Source organism: Heptranchias perlo, chromosome 5 (genome assembly GCF_035084215.1).
Source record: "Heptranchias perlo isolate sHepPer1 chromosome 5, sHepPer1.hap1, whole genome shotgun sequence".
In the NCBI taxonomy this organism is placed as follows: Eukaryota; Metazoa; Chordata; class Chondrichthyes; order Hexanchiformes; family Hexanchidae; genus Heptranchias; species Heptranchias perlo.
This window is the reverse complement of record NC_090329.1, coordinates 50,868,388-50,885,541: the sequence shown is the minus strand read 5'-3', so window position 1 is coordinate 50,885,541 and position 17,154 is coordinate 50,868,388.

Sequence of the window (17,154 nt, the reverse complement as noted above, 5' to 3'; positions counted from 1 at the left end):
TTATATTACTAAGTTTGACTGGGAGTGTCTTGCTTCAGAGGGATGCATGACAGAAACTGTCCCACCCATGACAAATACATCTTACGTTACCTAATCACAGAGGAACATTTGTGATAGAGCATATGCAGACTTGTCAGCACAGATGTTAATGTACATAGTGAATAATGAGATTTTATTTTGGATAATTTTACTTCCAACATGATTGGAAAAATATTGGCCCTGAATTTGCTGCATCTCATGGCGTGCTCCGTTAGTTAGACTTTTTCCCTCACCCTTCAGCTCGAAAAATGTTTGCACTACAAGTTGCAGGAAGTGTGAGCTGATAACGGGGTGTTGAGGGCAACGGAGCATCTGGGACCTTGGTGAACAACGGGACCAACAGTCTATCTCCTTAACCAATGAGATTTAAGGATTGAGAAAGAAACAGAGAAACAACGGAGAAGGAAATAGGGTGAATTAGAATCAAATCATGTATAGAAAGAGATATAAAGAAAGGGAAAGAAAGATTGGATTAAGAGAGAGAAAAAATAGACAGAAAGAAAAATTTACTACCTGCAGGAATGAGAGTCCACAGTTTCAACTGTTTCCTTTCTGGGTTGGAGAATTTGAATGGCATTGCAGGAACATAAATCTTATCATTAAAAGGATACTTACGCTGTTAAGTACCAGTCCTAACTTTCTGCAGTGAGTTTAATTGGTAATTATTGCGCAAATACAGCAACTTCATGGAACTCATGGGGAGGTTGACGGTGAGCTGCTGTTTTCCCGTGGCTAATAGCGGAGTGGCACAAATCATCCAGCAACTAGTGGTGAGTTGCAACTCGCTGGGTATCGCTTCCTTGACACAAATTGCTGGTCGATTTACACATTAATAACGGCCTGTGCATTAAACTCGTTGTTATTTTGCCAGCAATTTCTGGCCCATTAGAACATTAAGATCAAAGAAATCCATTTATATTGCAGTTAGTTTGTTTCTGACCAGTAATCGTTATGTTACTGTATTTCAAGTTTATTCTATCTTTAATAACTCTTCCACCTAACTGTTGCTTTAAAAAGTAATTTTGAAAAAATATTCGCTTTTTAAAACTCAAAGCCAAAAAATCACATTCAGATGTCAGTAAAGTGAAATATTAGCAGTCACTTTGGCCTTTACATTATAATTCATTTAAATGATAAAGAACAAAAGCATTTTTAGACTATCGGCCATTTGTTCTCAAGGAATGGTTTTGGCACATCCAGTATGGCCAATTGTTCCTTATTAGTTGTTTCCACACAAGAACATTTTGCAATATAATTCTTTGTCCAACATTTATTTTTCCACAGGGCTAAATTTCAATCACCAGTTTTCAGAACTAAATTTTTGTATTTTGGAGGCATTCAAACATCTTTGCAAAGCATGCATTCCCATGAAAAGCAAAAAAAAATAGATATTTAACCAAAGATGTTTTTAAAAGATTAAGCCATTTCATTACGTGCTGTAGCCAATGGTTTTTGATGACGAACAAAGCCTTGTAATTTGGTTTCAATAGGTTGCCTGTTTTTCTTCCTTCCCACAACTGAAAAGCAACCACAGATTACTTCAATCAGGAAATCCATAGTCTGATGTGTCAGTGTGTGTATCTATGCTTCAAACAGAATGGTAGGGGATACATACTTTAGAAGACATGGGACCTTTCCAGAACTGTTTCCCTTTATTTAATCTTTGAATAAGCCAAAATTTCAGTTAAAGATAAAACAAAGCCAATTCATTTAAAAAATGGCATATTATGAGTCACTGTTTGATTATACATTTATTTAAAAGGAGTCCATTTATAATACTTCATCTCTTCCTAGCGATAATGTACATCCATATATTTTTTTAAATTTTAATAAGATTCCTCATAAGTAACATACATTAAGAGAGAACAAAACATCAGTATTATTGTCATTATTTTCATTAAATTAATTACTCATTACTTTGTGCCTAATTACTATAAATGTCATATTGGTTTTTCATTTGGGCAGAGCAATCTGTTCTTACTTGTTTAGGCTGCTCAGCTTGCAATGATAAATTGACATTGGAAATTATATGTGCACACCCAGATCATCCGTTTCAAAGGGGAACAATGTCATTGGTTACACATTGCACAAGAAGTGAAAGTCTGCTGTCATATCACTTACCCATAATTCTTAGGGAAAAGATGTCTGAGCACTGCCTCTGGGCTAAATAAGTGAGCTCAGAGTGGAAAGAGGAGTGCGTAATGTGATGAAATAAATTGTGCAAGTGCAGTACTCTTTTAACCTTCTCAGTACTACTGTCGCATTTATCTATATTTCAGAAGGTTGTTCAAACTGTAGACCTTATTTGTTATTCTCTGTCATTCTGCTGCATAATAAGTATTTCATTTCCTACACTACAAGTGACTACACTTCAAAAATGCTTCATTGTCTGTAAAGCACTTTGGGAGGTCCTGAGGTCGTGAAAGGAAATGAAAGTCTTTCTTTTTTCTTTTGTTAGACTTTTAGTTGTTGCCACTGTTGCAGATGTTCTATGGGGAATTCAGCACCTTAGGGGTTTAAAAAATAACTAAAAGCATTTTAAAATGGTAATGCTCTTATTTTCTATATTCTGGTTCAACGTTGTTTTATTTCACCAGAAGGTGTATACAGCTATAAGTGTAATAGAATAGATGTTATTCACATATCCTTCTCAGTAGCGAACGCTATCTCTGAAATCTCCCTTAATCCTAAATGCCTGCCTGAATGCCCTGTTCCTCTGACTCTGGCCTTCTGCGCATCCCTTCCTCCCTTCACCCCATCACTGATGGCACAGCCTTCAGCTGCCTCAGTCCTACTTTTTGGAACTCCCTCTCTAAAACTCCCTGCCTCCCTCACCACCTTTAAAAACTTCAAACCCATCTTTTCAACCTACCCTTCAGTCACACTTCCTAAACTCTTCCTTTATTGGTGCCCGTTTTCATTATGCCTATTTATGAAGCACCTTGGGGCATGTTTTATGTTAAATTGCTATATCAATGCAAGCTGTTGCTGTCATGCAATTTGTTCAGATAGTATTTATGGGAACATGTTTTGCTACATTGAGTTTGCTGGCATATGATATGCATATTTGAGTGGTGTTGGATGCTTAAGGAACAAAGTACTTGTTGGCAATGGCCAAGGATGATCGTTGGTCAGGGGTATTTAGGGGCTATCCTACTTTGTTTTGAAGTAGAGTGCTTATGGTGCTTGGGCATTGATGGGTATCAGGGAAGGCAGAACTGTACTCTGAATGTGTCAGCTTGCCTCTCTGTATCAAGGTGTGCTGTGATGTTTAATATGGGAACCTTATTATATAGGCCACCAAGAAGAGGACCTAGGCTGCCTGGTACTTTTCCAGCCTTGGGTATGACTGGCATATGTCCCACTGATGCTTTATCCACATGTTTGTGATAGTTGGGTGGAACTTCACCATAATAGGGCGATGCACCTTTTCACTGCTAACAGCAAAAACTAATCTGTATGTAACAGGAAGGGGGATAGGTCCTTGCTCCCTCAGTGGCAAAGAAAGCAGGTGGAAGAACATAGGAACAGGAGTAGGCCATTCAGCCCCTTGAGCCTATTCCATCATTCAATCAGATCACAGCTGATCTGTACCTCAACTCCATTTACCTGCTTTCATCTATATTCCTTGATACCCTTACCTAACAAAAATGGATGTGCTCATATTTCTAGGCTTCTGTATCTACTCTCTTGAATCCCTTTATCATTTTAAACACCTCAATCAGATCACCCTTCAGCCTTCTAAATTCAAGGGAATACAAGCCAAGTTTATGCAACGCGTCCTCATAATTCAACCCATTAAGGTGAATCTGCACTGTACACCTTCCGAGGCCAATATATCTGTTCTGAGGTGCGGTGCCCAAGGCACTGTACAAAGGAAGTATTACCTCCTCCCCTGTGAATTTGTAGCTCCTATGTTTCCTTGTGGGATCGCGGTCAGCAGAGGAAGTATATACATCCAAATCTGAATTTTCAGTTTATGATGTAGAGGGATTATTATTCCCCACTACTGTGTATGTTAAAGGACAGCATTGGCACCACTGAGAAGGACAAGAGCAGCAATTTCATGGGAAAACCATCACCTCCATGTTCCCTCCAAATCACACACCATCCTGACATGTTCCTTCATTGTTGCTGGGTGAATATCCTGGAATTCCCTATCTAACCCCATTGTGGGTGCACCATCACTGTGAGGATGGCAGCAGTTCAAAGAGAAGGCCCACCACGACCTTCTCAGGGCAATTAGGGATCAGCAATACATGTGGTCTTACCTGCATTCCATGAACAAATTTTAAAACAATAACGAATTGCTTCTGCCATCTCAATGATGGGCTGAATGGCACCTGTTAGTACTTGCAAGACAATTATCCCAGACAAGCTGCTCTCCTTTGTCCCATTTATGATGTCCCAAGATTTCTTTGAATGTTGTTTGCACATTGGTAAGGAGGCCATCCAATTAGGAAAGACCAGTCTGGATAAGATCCTTCAAAAACAAAATACTGCAGATGCTGGAAATCTGAAATAAAAACAGAAAATGCTGGACAAGCTCAGCAAGTGACGCAGCATTTGTGGAGAAAGAAACAAAGTTAAAGTTTCAGGCCGAAGAACTTTCATCAGAACTGGAAGATGTTAAAGAGTTAAAGCAAGTTCAGAGCCAGGGGAAAGGGAGGGTGGAGGGAGGGGAGAAAAGAACAAAAGGGAAGGTCTGTGATAGGGTAGAGGGCAAAAGTGATTAAATGACAAAAGGGATGATGGTGCAGGGCAAGGAAGATGATAATGGGATAGGTTAAGAAACAAAAGATTAGTCAGGAGTAGCTGTGAATGGCAACAGCAGAACCATTACCAGCTGTCCGAAAAATGGGAGCAGTGGTTATGATCTGAAGTTATTGAAATCAATGTTGAGTCCGGAAACATAGAAACATAGAAAATAGGAGCAGGTGTAGGCCATTCGGCCCTTCGAGCCTGCTCCGCCATTCAATATGATCATAGCTGATCCTGACTCTCAACACCATATTCCTGCTCTCTCCCCATACTCCTTGATGCCTTTTGTGTCTAAAAATCGATCTGGCTCCTTCTTAAATATATTCAGTGACTTGGCCTCCACAGCCTTCTGTGGTAGAGAATTCCACAGGTTCACCACCCTCTGAGTGAAGAAATTTCTCCTCATCTCAGTCCTAAATGTCCTACCCTGTATCCTGAGACTGTGACCCCTCGTTCTGGACCCCCCAGCCAGGGGAAGCATCCTCCCTGCATCCAGTCTGTCTAGCCCTGTCAAAATTGTATATGTTTCAATGAGATTCCCTCTCATTCTTCAAAACTCGAGTGAATACAGGCCTAGTCAACCCAATCTCTCCTCATATGACAGTCCTGCCATCCCAGGAATCAGTCTGGTGAACTTTCGCTGCACTTCCTCTATGGCAAGTATATCCTTTCTTAGGTAAGGAGACTAAAACTGCACACAATACTCCAGGTGTGGTCTCACCAAGGCCCTGTATAACTGTAGTAAGACATCTTTGCTCCTATACTCAAATCCTCTTGCAATGAAGGCCAACATACCATTTGCCTTCCTAACTGCTTGCTGCACCTGCATGTTTGCTTTCAGTGACTGGTGTACAAGGACACCCGGGTCCCTTTGTACAGCAACATTTCCCAATCTATCACCATTTAAATAATACTCTGCCTTTCTGTTTTTCCTTCCGAAGTGGATAACTTCACATTTATCCACATTGTACTTCATCTGCCATGTATTTGCCCATTCACTCAACTTGTCTAAATCGCCTCGAAGCCTCTTTGCATCCTCCTCACAACTCACGATCCCACCTAGTTTTGTGTCGTCAGCAAACTTGGAAATATTACATTTGGTTCCCTCATTCAAATTATTGATATATATTGTGAATAGCTGGGGCCCAAGCACTAATCCCTGCGGTACCCCACTTGTCACTGCCTGCCACCCCGAACAAGACCCGTTTATTCCTACTCTCTGTTTCTTTTCTGTTAACTAATTTTCAATCCATGCCAGTATATTACCCTCAATCCCATGTGCTTTAATTTTGCACACTAACCTCTTATGTGGGACTTTATCAAAGGCTTTCTGAAAATGCAAATAAACCACATCCACTGGTTCTCCCTTATCTATTCTACCAGTTACATCCTCGAAAAACTCCAGTAGGTTTGTCAAACATGATTTCCCTTTCATAAATCCATGTTGACTTTGTCTAATTCCGTTGATATTTTCTAAGAGTCCTGTTATCACATCTTCTATAATAGACTCTAGCATTTTCCCTGCTACTGATGTTACGCTAACCGGTCTGTAGTTCCTGTTTTCTCTCTCCCTCCTTTTTTAAATAGTGGGGTTACATTTGCCACCCTCCAAACTGCAGGAACTGTTCCGTAATCTATAGAATTTTGGAAGATGACAACTAATGCATCCGCTATTTCCATGGCTACCTCCTTTAGTATTCTGGGATGCAGATTATCAGTTCCTGGGGATTTATCAGCTTTCAGTCCCATTAATTTCTCCAGCACTTTTTTTTACTAATACTAATTTCCTTTAATTCCTCCTTCTCACTAGTCCCTTGGTTCCCTAGCATTTCTGGGAAGTTATTTGTGTCCTCTTCCGTGAAGACAGAACCTAAGTATTTGTTTAATTGCTCTGCCATTTACTTGTTCCCCATTATAAATTCTCCCGTTTCTGACTGTAAGGGAATTACATTTGTCTTCACTAATCTTTTTCTTTTCACATACTTGTAGAAGCTTTTACAGTCCACTTTTATGTTCCTCTCAAGTTTACTCTCATACTCTATTCTTCTCCTCTTAATCAATCTCTTGGTCCTTTTTTGCTGAATTCTAAACTGCTCCCAATCTTCAGGAAAGTTGTAAAGTGCCTAAACGAAAGATGAGGTGCTGTTCCTCGAGCTTACATTTAGCTTCATTGGAACAGTGTAAGAGACCGAAGACAGAGAGGTCAGAGTCGGTGTGGGATGGGGAATTAAAATGGCAAGCGACCAGCAGGTCAGGGTCATGTTTGCGGACAGAACGGAGGTGTTCAGCAAAGCGATCATCCTATCTGCGTTTGGTCTCCCATTGTAGAGGAGATCGCATTGTGAGCAGCGAATACAGTATACTAAATTGAAAGAAGTACAAGTAAACTGCTGTTTCACCTGGAAGGAGTGTTTAGGGCCCTGGACGGTGGGAAAGGAGGAGGTGAAAGGGCAGGTGTTCCATCTCCTGTGCTCACACGGGAAGGTGCCATGGGGAGGAGAGCGGGTGTTGGGAGTGATGGTCGAGTGGACCAGAGTGTCGGGGAGGGAGCGGTCCCTTCAGAATGCTGAAAGGGGAGGGGAGGGGAAGATGTTTTCGGCAGTGGGATCGAGCTCCCCCCACCACCGCCTTTCCCTGGCTCTGTACTTGCTTAAAAACTTTAACTCTTTAACATCTTCCAGTTCTGATGAAAGGTCTTCGACCTGAAACGTTAACTCTCTTTCTCCACAGATGCTGCCTCATTTGCTGAGCTTCTCCAGCATTTTCTGGATAAGATTTTTGATTTATAACAACCTGCATGAGTCAGAGCCCACAAGAGAGGAGAGAAAAAAATTGAGGGAACAATGATTTGTGTACCAAATGATTTATGTTAATAACCAACTAATTGCTGTACATGAAGACCTTGTACAGAACTCACTCTCCTGATGTCTTTCATAGTTTGGAATGTGAAATTCAAGACTAAACTCATTAAAAATTACTGCATCAAGCACTGTGCCTCACCATAAAAATAGGTTGTTGAAGTAATCCCACTCAATGACATGTACTCAGAGGATAGAATAACACACCACATAATCCAAATGGCTGATCATTCACGTTTGATTCATGACATTTTCAAATTAAAAAACAGGTGGGTTGGTGGCGGGGGGGCATTGAAAATTGCCACCATTTCAGACCCACCCCCAACACACCTCCAGCCCGCCCATTTCCAGTTTTCACCGGGGCGGGACGATGGGCAGGCGACCAACCCACTCCCAGAAGGCAGGTCGGGCCTTAAAACCTTCCAAGGAGGCTTCAGGCCTCCATTTTTCACTAATTTCCAATTTCAACCCCAGGTGGCCGGATTCACGGGCCGGTGGTGAAGGGAGTGAATGTTTAGGGTGGTGGATGGGGTGCCAATCAAGCGGGCTGTTTTGTCCTGGATGGTGTCGAGCTTCTTGAGTGTTGTTGGAGCTGCACTCATCCAGGCAAGTGGAGAGTATTCCATCACACTCCTGACTTGTGCCTTGTTGATGGTGGAAAGAATTTGGGGAGTCAGGAGGTGAGTCACTCACCACAGAATACCCAGCCTCTGGCCTGCTCTTGTAGCCACAGTATTTATATGGCTGGTCCAGTTAAGTTTCTGGTCAATGGTGACCCCCAGGATGTTGATGGTGGGGGATTTGACAATGGTAATGCAGTTGAATGTCAAGGGGAGGTGGTTAGACTCTCTCTTGTTGGAGATGGTCATTGCCTGGCACTTGTCTGGCATGAATGTTACTTGCCACTTATGAGCCCAAGCCTGGATGTTGTCCAGGTCTTGCTGCATGCGGGCATGGACTGCTTCATTATCTGAGGGGTTGCGAATGGAACTGAACACTGTGCAATCATCAGCGAACATCCCCATTTCTGACCTTATGATGGAGGGAAGGTCATTGATGAAGCAGCTGAAGATGGTTGGGCCTAAGATACTGCCTTGAGGAACTCCTGCAGCAATGCCCTGGGGCTGAGATGATTGGCCTCCAACAACCACTACCATCTTCCTTTGTGCTAAGTATGACTCCAGCCACTGGAGAGTTTTCCCCCTGATTCCCATTGACTTCAATTTTACTAGGGCTCCTTGGTGCCACACTCGGTCAAATGCTGCCTTGATGTCAAGGGCAGTCACTCTCACCTCACCTCTGGAATTCAGCTCTTTTGTCCATGTTTGGACCACGGTCTGGAGCCAAGTGGTCCTGGCGGAACCCAAACTGAGCATCGGTGAGCAGGTTATTGGTGAGTAAGTGCCGCTTGATAGCACTGTCGACGACACCTTCCATCACTTTGCTGATGATTGAGAGCAGACTGATGGGGCGGTAATTGGCCGGATTGGATTTGTCCTGCTTTTTGTGGACAGGACATACCTGGGCAATTTTCCACATTGTCGGGTAGATGCCAGTGTTGTAGCTGTACTGAAACAGCTTGGCTAGAGGCACAGCTAGTTCTGGAGCACAAGTCTTCAGCACTACAACTGGGATGTTGTTGGGGCCCATAGCCTTTGCTGTATCCAGTGCACTCAGCCGTTTCTTGATATCACAAGGAGTGAATCGAATTGGCTGAAGACTGGCTTCTGTGATGGTGGGGATATCGGGAGGAGGCCGAGATGGATCATCCACTCGGCACTTCTGGCTGAAGATGGTTGCAAACGCTTCAGCCTTGTCTTTTGCACGCACGTGCTGGACTCCGCCATCGTTGAGGATGGGGATGTTTACAGAGCCTTCTCCTCCCGTTAGTTGTTTAATTGTCCACCACCATTCACGACTGGATGTGGCAGGACTGCAGAGCTTTGATCTGATCCGTTGGTTGTGGAATCGCTTAGCCCTGTCTATAGCATGTTGCTTCCGCTGTTTAGCATGCATGTAGTCCTGAGTTGTAGCTTCACCAGGTTGGCACCTCATTTTTAGGTACGCCAAGTGCTGCTCCTGGCATGCTCTTCGACACTCCTCATTGAACCAGGGTTGATCCCCTGGCTTGTTGGTAATGGTCGAGTGAGGAATATGCCGGGCCATGAGGTTACAGATTGTGGTGGAATACAATTCCGCTGCTGCTGATGGCCCACAGCACCTCATGGATGCCCAGTTTTGAGCTGCTAGATCTGTTCTGAATCTATCCCATTTAGCACGGTGGTAATGCCACACAACATGTTGGATGGTGTCCTCAGTGCGAAGACACGACTTCATCTCCACGAGGACTGTGTTATGGTCACTCCTACCAATACTGTCATGGACAGATGCATCTGCGACAGGTAGATTGGTGAGGACGAGGTCAAGTAAGTTTTTCCCTCGTGTTGGTTCGCTCACCACCTGCCGCAGGCCCGGTCTGGCAGCTATGTCCTTCAGGACTTGGCCAGCTCGGTCAGTAGTGGTGCTACCGAGCCACTCTTGTTGATGGACATTGAAGTCCCCCACCCAGAGTGCATTCTGTGCCCTTGCTACCCTCAGTGCTTCCTCCAAGTGGTGTTCAACATGGAGGAGGACTGATTCATCAGCTGAGGGAGGGTGGTAGGTGGTAATCAGCAGGAGGTTTCCTTGCCCATGTTTGACCTGATGCCATGAGATTTCATGGGGTCCAGAGTCAATGTTGAAGACTCCAAGGGCCACTCCCTCCTGACTGTATATCACTGTACCGCCACCTCTGGTGGGTCTGTCCTGCCCGTGGGACAGTATGGCTATGGCTATGTCAGGCTGTTGCTTGACTAGTCTGTGGGACAGCTCTCCCAATTTTGGCACAAGTCCCCAGATGTTAGTGAGGAGGACTTTGCAGGGTCGACTGGGCTTGGTTTGCCGTTGTCGTGTCCGGTGCCGAGTGGTCCATCCGGTTTTATTCTTATTGTGACTTTTTTTAAGCGAGATTTTACAACTGAGTGGCTTGCTAGTCCACTTCAGAGGGCAATTAAGAATCAATTACGTTGCTGTGGGTCTGGAGTCACATATAGGCCAGACCGGGTAAGGACAGCAGGTTTCCTTCCCTATAGGACATTCGTGAACCAGATGGGTTTTTACGACAATCCGGTGGTTTCATGGCCACCATTACTGATACTAGTATTTTCATTCCAGATTTTATTTAATTAATTTAATTTAAATTCCCCATCTGCCGTGGCGGGAATTGTACTCATGACTTAGATTACTAGTCCAGTAACATAACCACTATGCTACCGTACCCATTTTTGTTTTAAGCCTCATGAAAGGAGGCGAAAAGGCCCAAGACTAACAGGTAGGTGCCTAGAATGGCACAGCCTGTGGGCCCGGAGGAGCAAGAGTGCTTCCCCCAGACCCAACAAGCCTACCTGCACCGACCCCCCAACGATCGCGGACTCCCGGCCCCCGGTCGCGGACCCTCCCGATTGCAAACCCCTGATCGCGGACCCCCGACACCAATCCCCCAGCCCCGATCCCCCGACCCCCTATCCCCGAACCCCGACCACGGTCCTCCCCCTCTGACCCCCGATCCTCTGACCCCGGACCCTCATGCCCACCTATGCCCACCCATGCCTACCGATGCCCATCGGTGCCCCTTGCCCACCCATACTCCCATGCCCCCATGCCCACCCATGCCCCTGTGCCCACCCATGCTCACCTGTGCCCCCCATGCCCCCCCCCCCATCCATACAAATAAAGACTTACCTGCAGACTTATCTGAACACGTTTTCTCCCTGGCTGGTCTCCCGTCCATCTGAGACCAGTCGGTCAGTTGGACGGGAAACCGACAAAAAAAAGACGTCCTTACATCAAAATCATAAGGACATCTGGGAAACCCGTACTAATGGGTTTCTCGACCTCCCCGCCCCCTTCCCGGCTCCGTTTCAAAATCACCCCCATTGTGTTATTTTATTTGGATTTTTGATGGGTGTCATTATAACATTTGCTCTTGCATGATTCAGAAAGGCCCAAGGGAGAGGGAAGAGAAAGAGAGGTTGCATATTGCAATATTAATTTTTTACTGGCAGGCAACCTCCATCAAGACAAAACAAGGGAATCTGAAGAACTGTGAGAGTACCTCCATCTCACTCATCAGTAATTACTCCTTATGCTGGAAAGTCCCAGTATTCCTAGTGCCACATGTTACAGAGATCTGCAGCACTTCCTGCAGACATTACAAGGAGAATCATGGGACTCAAGGCAAATAGATAAAGATATGAACATCTATGATGAGCAAAAGAAATGTAAAACAAAAACAAAGTGTCTTGCTGAACTAATCATGGCCTGAGCAGACTGACCAAACACTCTCCTATGTTTAATACAACTATAGGTAGACTACTAGGCCCACTTTCCAAGTGCTTCTTGTCATTTACGGTGACATAAGTTCATCACGCAATTTCTGGGAATAAGCTTCAACCTACATAGAAAACTGAATAACACAAATTACTCTATTTCAAAGTTATTTATAAATACATGAATTAAACTGTTTTCTGGCCAGATGTGCCTACATTTTAAAAACAAGTTTGCAGATTTCCAGGCCTGTTAAGAACTGATTTTTAAGTAAACTTAGCAAAAGCTATATGAATAATTATTGTGGAACAAAAATATGATTAATGTTAATAGCGGGCTTAAATCATGCCAGACCAGCACGAGAGCAGCGGTGAGAGCAGAGAGGCCAGAGAGGGGATAAAGAGCAGCGGCGGTGTGAGGCCCCAGACCAGCGCAAGAGCAGAGAGCTCAGAGCGGGGATAAAGAGCAGCGGCGGTGAGAGGCCCCAGACCAGCGCAAGAGCAGAGAGCTCAGAGCGGGGACAAAGAGCAGCGGCGGTGAGAGGCCCCAGACCAGCGCAAGAGCAGAGAGCTCAGAGCGGGGATAAAGAGCAGCTGCAGTGAGAGGCCCCAGACCGGCGCAAGAGCAGAGAGCTCAGAGCGGGGACAAAGAGCAGCGGCGGTGAGAGGCCCCAGACCAGCGCAAGAGCAGAGAGCTCAGAGCGGGGATAAAGAGCAGCGGCGGTGAGAGGCCCCAGACCAGCGCAAGAGCAGAGAGCTCAGAGCGGGGACAAAGAGCAGCGGCGGTGAGAGGCCCCAGACCAGCGCAAGAGCAGAGAGCTCAGAGCGGGGACAAAGAGCAGTGGCGGTGAGAGGCCCCAGACCAGCGCAAGAGCAGAGAGCTCAGAGCGGGGATAAAGAGCAGCGGCGGTGAGAGGCCCCAGACCAGCGCAAGAGCAGAGAGCTCAGAGCGGGGACAAAGAGCAGCGGCGGTGAGAGGCACAAAACAAAAACAAAGAAACAAAAATAGCTAAAGAGACATCAACACAAGGGACGGAACTGATTGCTGAGTAGCTGACTGATGAGCAGCTGATTAATGAGTGTATTTTTTTTAAACCCTTTAGTTTATTTCTGTTAAGTTGAGTTAGTTTAATAAATAGAGGCATGGCAGGGCACCTCAGTCTCAGGAATTACATGTGGGAAGTCCAGGGTGCATCCCATGTCCTGGAAGGCCACAGGTGCAGGAAGTGTCGTCAGCTGGAGGAGCTCGAGCTCAGGGTTTCGGAGCTTGAGCAGCGGCTGGTATCACTGTAGTCCACCGGGAGGCTGAGAATTTCGTGGATAGCACGTTTCAGGAGGTGGTCACCCCGCAGCTTAAGAGAGTGCAGGCAGAGAGTGACTGGGTGACCGCCAGACAGACAAGGAGGACCAGGCAGGTAGTTCAGGAGTCCCCTGGGTGCATCTTACTCTCTAACCGGTACTGGTGAGGGCGATGGTTCCTCCAGGCAGTGCAGCCAGAACCAAGTGCACAGCACCGTGGGTGGCTCAGCTGTACAGGGGGGAGGAGGAAGGTCAGCAGGGCAATAGCGATGGGGGGTTCAATAGTTAGGGGAACAGACAGGCGTTTCTGTGGACGCAGATGTGATTTCAGGATGGTATGTTGCTTCCCTGGTGCCAGGGTCAAGGATATCATTGAATGGTTGCAGATCATTCTGAAGGGGGAGGGTGAGCAGCCAGAGGTCGTGATCCATATTGATACCAATGACATAGGTAGAAAGAGGGATGAGGTCCTGCAGGCAGAGTTTAAGGAGCTAGTAAAGAAATTATTGGGGAGGGTTTAAACTATCTTGGCAGGGAGATGGGAACCTGAGCGCAGATTCAGAAGGGAGAGAAGCAGAGCTGAAAATGGAAGAGAAAAAATTAGTAAGTGAGTTTGGAAGGCAGAGAAAGCAAAGGTTAGTAAATAGGCAACAAAAGAGTTTGGCAATGCTTAATGTTATATATTTCAATGCAAGGAGTCTAGTGAATATGGCAGATGAGCTGAGGGCACAGATAGACACATGGAAGTTTGATGTCTTAGCTATTACTAAAACATGGCTTAAAGAGGGGCAGAAATGGCAGCTCAACATTTCTGGTTATAGGGTTTTCAGACGAGATAGAGAGGGGGATAAAAAAGTGGGAAGGGGGCAATATTGGTTAAAGAAACAACTACAGCTGTGAGGAGGGATGATATGTAAGAAGGATCATCAAATGAGGCCATATGGGTTGAGCTATAGAACAAAAAAGGGGCAATCACACTGCAGGAAGTGTACTATAGATCCCCAAACAGTCAGAGGGAGATAGAAGAGCAAATACATAGGCAAATTTCTGAGAAGTGCAAAAACAATAGGGCAGTAATAGTAGGGGATTTCAACTACCCTAATATTAACTGGGATACAAGCAGTGTAAAAGGTATAGAGGCTGCAAAATTCTTAAATTGCATTCAGGAGAACTTTTTTTAGCCAGTGCGTAGCAAGCCCAACAAGGGTTGCGGGAGTGGGGTGCAGTTCTGGACTTAGCTTTAGGGAATGAAGCTGGGCAGGTGGAAGGAATATCAATGGGAGAGCATTTTGGTGGTAGTGATTATAATTCAGTTAGATTTAGCATAGTTATGGAAAAGGACATAACTTTTCCATAGTAAAAGTTCTCAATTGGGGAAAGGCCAATTTTACTAAGCTGAGAAGTGATTTAGCAAAAGTGGACTGGAAACAGCTACTTGAAGGTTAATTAGTGTCAGAGCAGTGGGAGGCATTTAAGGGAGAGATTGTGAGGGTTCAGAACAAACATGTTCCCACAAAGAAGAAGGATGGAACTCCCAAATCTAAAGCCCCCTGGATGACATGGAGCATACAGGGTAGGATACAGCAAAAAAAGGAAGCTTACGTCAGATACCGAGAGCTCAATACTGCTCAAGAAAGCCTAAAGGAGTATAAAAGGTGCAGAGGTGAAATTAAAAAGGAAATTAGGAAAGCAAAGTGAGGAGGGCATGCAAAAATACTGGCAAGTAAAATCAAGGAAAACCCATAGATGTTTTATAAATACATAAAGAGCAAAGGAATAACTAAGGAATGAGTAGGTCCTATTAGAAACCAAAGAGACAACCTATGTGTGGAGGTGGAAGATGTGGGTACGGTTCTAAATGAATACTTTGCGTCTGCTTTCACAAAAGAGGGGGACAATGCAGACATTGTAGTTAGGGAGGAGGAGTGTGAAATATTGGATGGGACAAACATAGTGAGAGAAGAAGTATTAAAGGGTTAAGCATCTTTGAAAGTAGATAAATCGCTAGGCCTGGATGAAATGTATCCCAGGCTGTTAAGAGAAGCAAGAGAGGAAATAGCAGAGGCTCTGACCAACATTTTCCAATCCTCCCTGGCTACATGCGTGGTGCTGGAGGATTGGAGGACTGCTAACATTGTACTGTTGCTTAAAAAGGGAGAAAGAGATAGGCCAAGTAATAAGAAATAGACCCAGTCAGTCGAACCTTGGTGGTGGGTAAATTATTGGAATCAATTCTGAGGGATAGCATAAATCGTCATTAATCAAGGACAATCAGCATGGATTTGTTAAAGGAAGGTCATGTCTGACTAACTTGATTGAATTTCTTGAGCAGGTATCAAGGAGGGTCAATGAGGGTAACCTGTTTGATGTAGTGTACGTGGATTTTAGCAAGGCTTTTGACAAGGTCCCACATGGCAGGCTGGTCAAAAAAGTAAAAGCCCATGGAATCCAAGGGAAAGTGGCTAGTTGGATCCAAAATTGGCTCAGTGGCAGGAAGCAAAGGGTAATGGTTGACGGGTGTTTTTGCAACTGGAAGGCTGTTTCCAGTGGGGTTCCACAAGGCTCAGTGCTAGATCCCTTGCTTTTTTTGGTATATATTAATAATTTGGACTTGAAAGTGGGGGGCTTGATCAAGAAGTTTGCAAATAATACAAAACTTGGCCGTGTGGTTGATAGTGAGGAGGAAAGCTGTAGACTGCAGGAAGATATCAATGGACTGGTCAGGTGGGCAGAAAAATGGCAAATGGAATTCAATCCAGAGAAGTGTAAGGTAATACATTTGGGGAGAGCAAACAAGGTAAGGGAGTACACAATTATTGGGAGACACTGAGAGGTGTAGAGGAACAAAGGGACTTTGGAGTGCATGTCCACAGATCCCTGAAGGAAACGGGACTGGTAGAAATGGTGGTTAAAAAGGCATACGGGATACTTTCCTTTATTAGCTGAGGCATAGAATATAAAAGCAGGGAGGTTATGGTAGAACTTGGTTAGGCCACAGCTTGCGTACTGTGTACAGTTCTGGTCACCACAATACAGGAAAGATGCAATTGCACCAGAGACGGTACAGAGGAGATTTATGAGGATGTTGCCAGGACTGGAGAATTTTAGCTATGAGAAAAGATTGGATAGGCTGGGGTTGTTTTCTTTGGAACAAAGTTGGCTGAGGGAAGATTTAGTTGAGATATATAAAGTGATGACGGGACTAGATAAAGTGGATAGCGAGGACCTATTTCCCTTAGCAGAGGGGTCAGTGACCATGTGGCATAGATTTAAGGTAATTGGTAGAAGGATTAGAGGGGAACTGAGGAGAAATTTTTTCACCCAGAGGGTGGTGGGGGTCTGAAACTCACTGCCTGAAAGGGTGGTAGAGGCAGAAATCCTCAACTCATTTATAAAGTACTTGGATGTGCACTTGAAGTGCCATAACCTACTGGGTTTTGGACCAAGTGCTGGAAAGTGGGATTAAGCTGGATAGTTCTTTTTCTGCCGGCACGGTCATGATGGGCCTAATGGCCTCCTTCTGTGATGTAACTTTCTATGATTCTATGATTATATGGGTAAAAGAATACAAAGAAATCTTCTGGTCACAACTTCCTTCCCTTTGAACTCTCCTTTGTACGTCACAGATCTGTTGTAATACACCATGGACCTTTTGTGGTTTCCTGTCCTCATGCTTTCTTTTGAATCAGCTGTCATTTTTGCTCAAACTCAGGACAAGATGGATGTTGCTGCAAATGACTGACAAGGCTCACTTGGTGCTGTAAAAAGGTGGCTCCTAGCAACCCACCAAAAAAATGTTATCTTGGACTTCAGCCTCGGAGAGGAAAGTGACT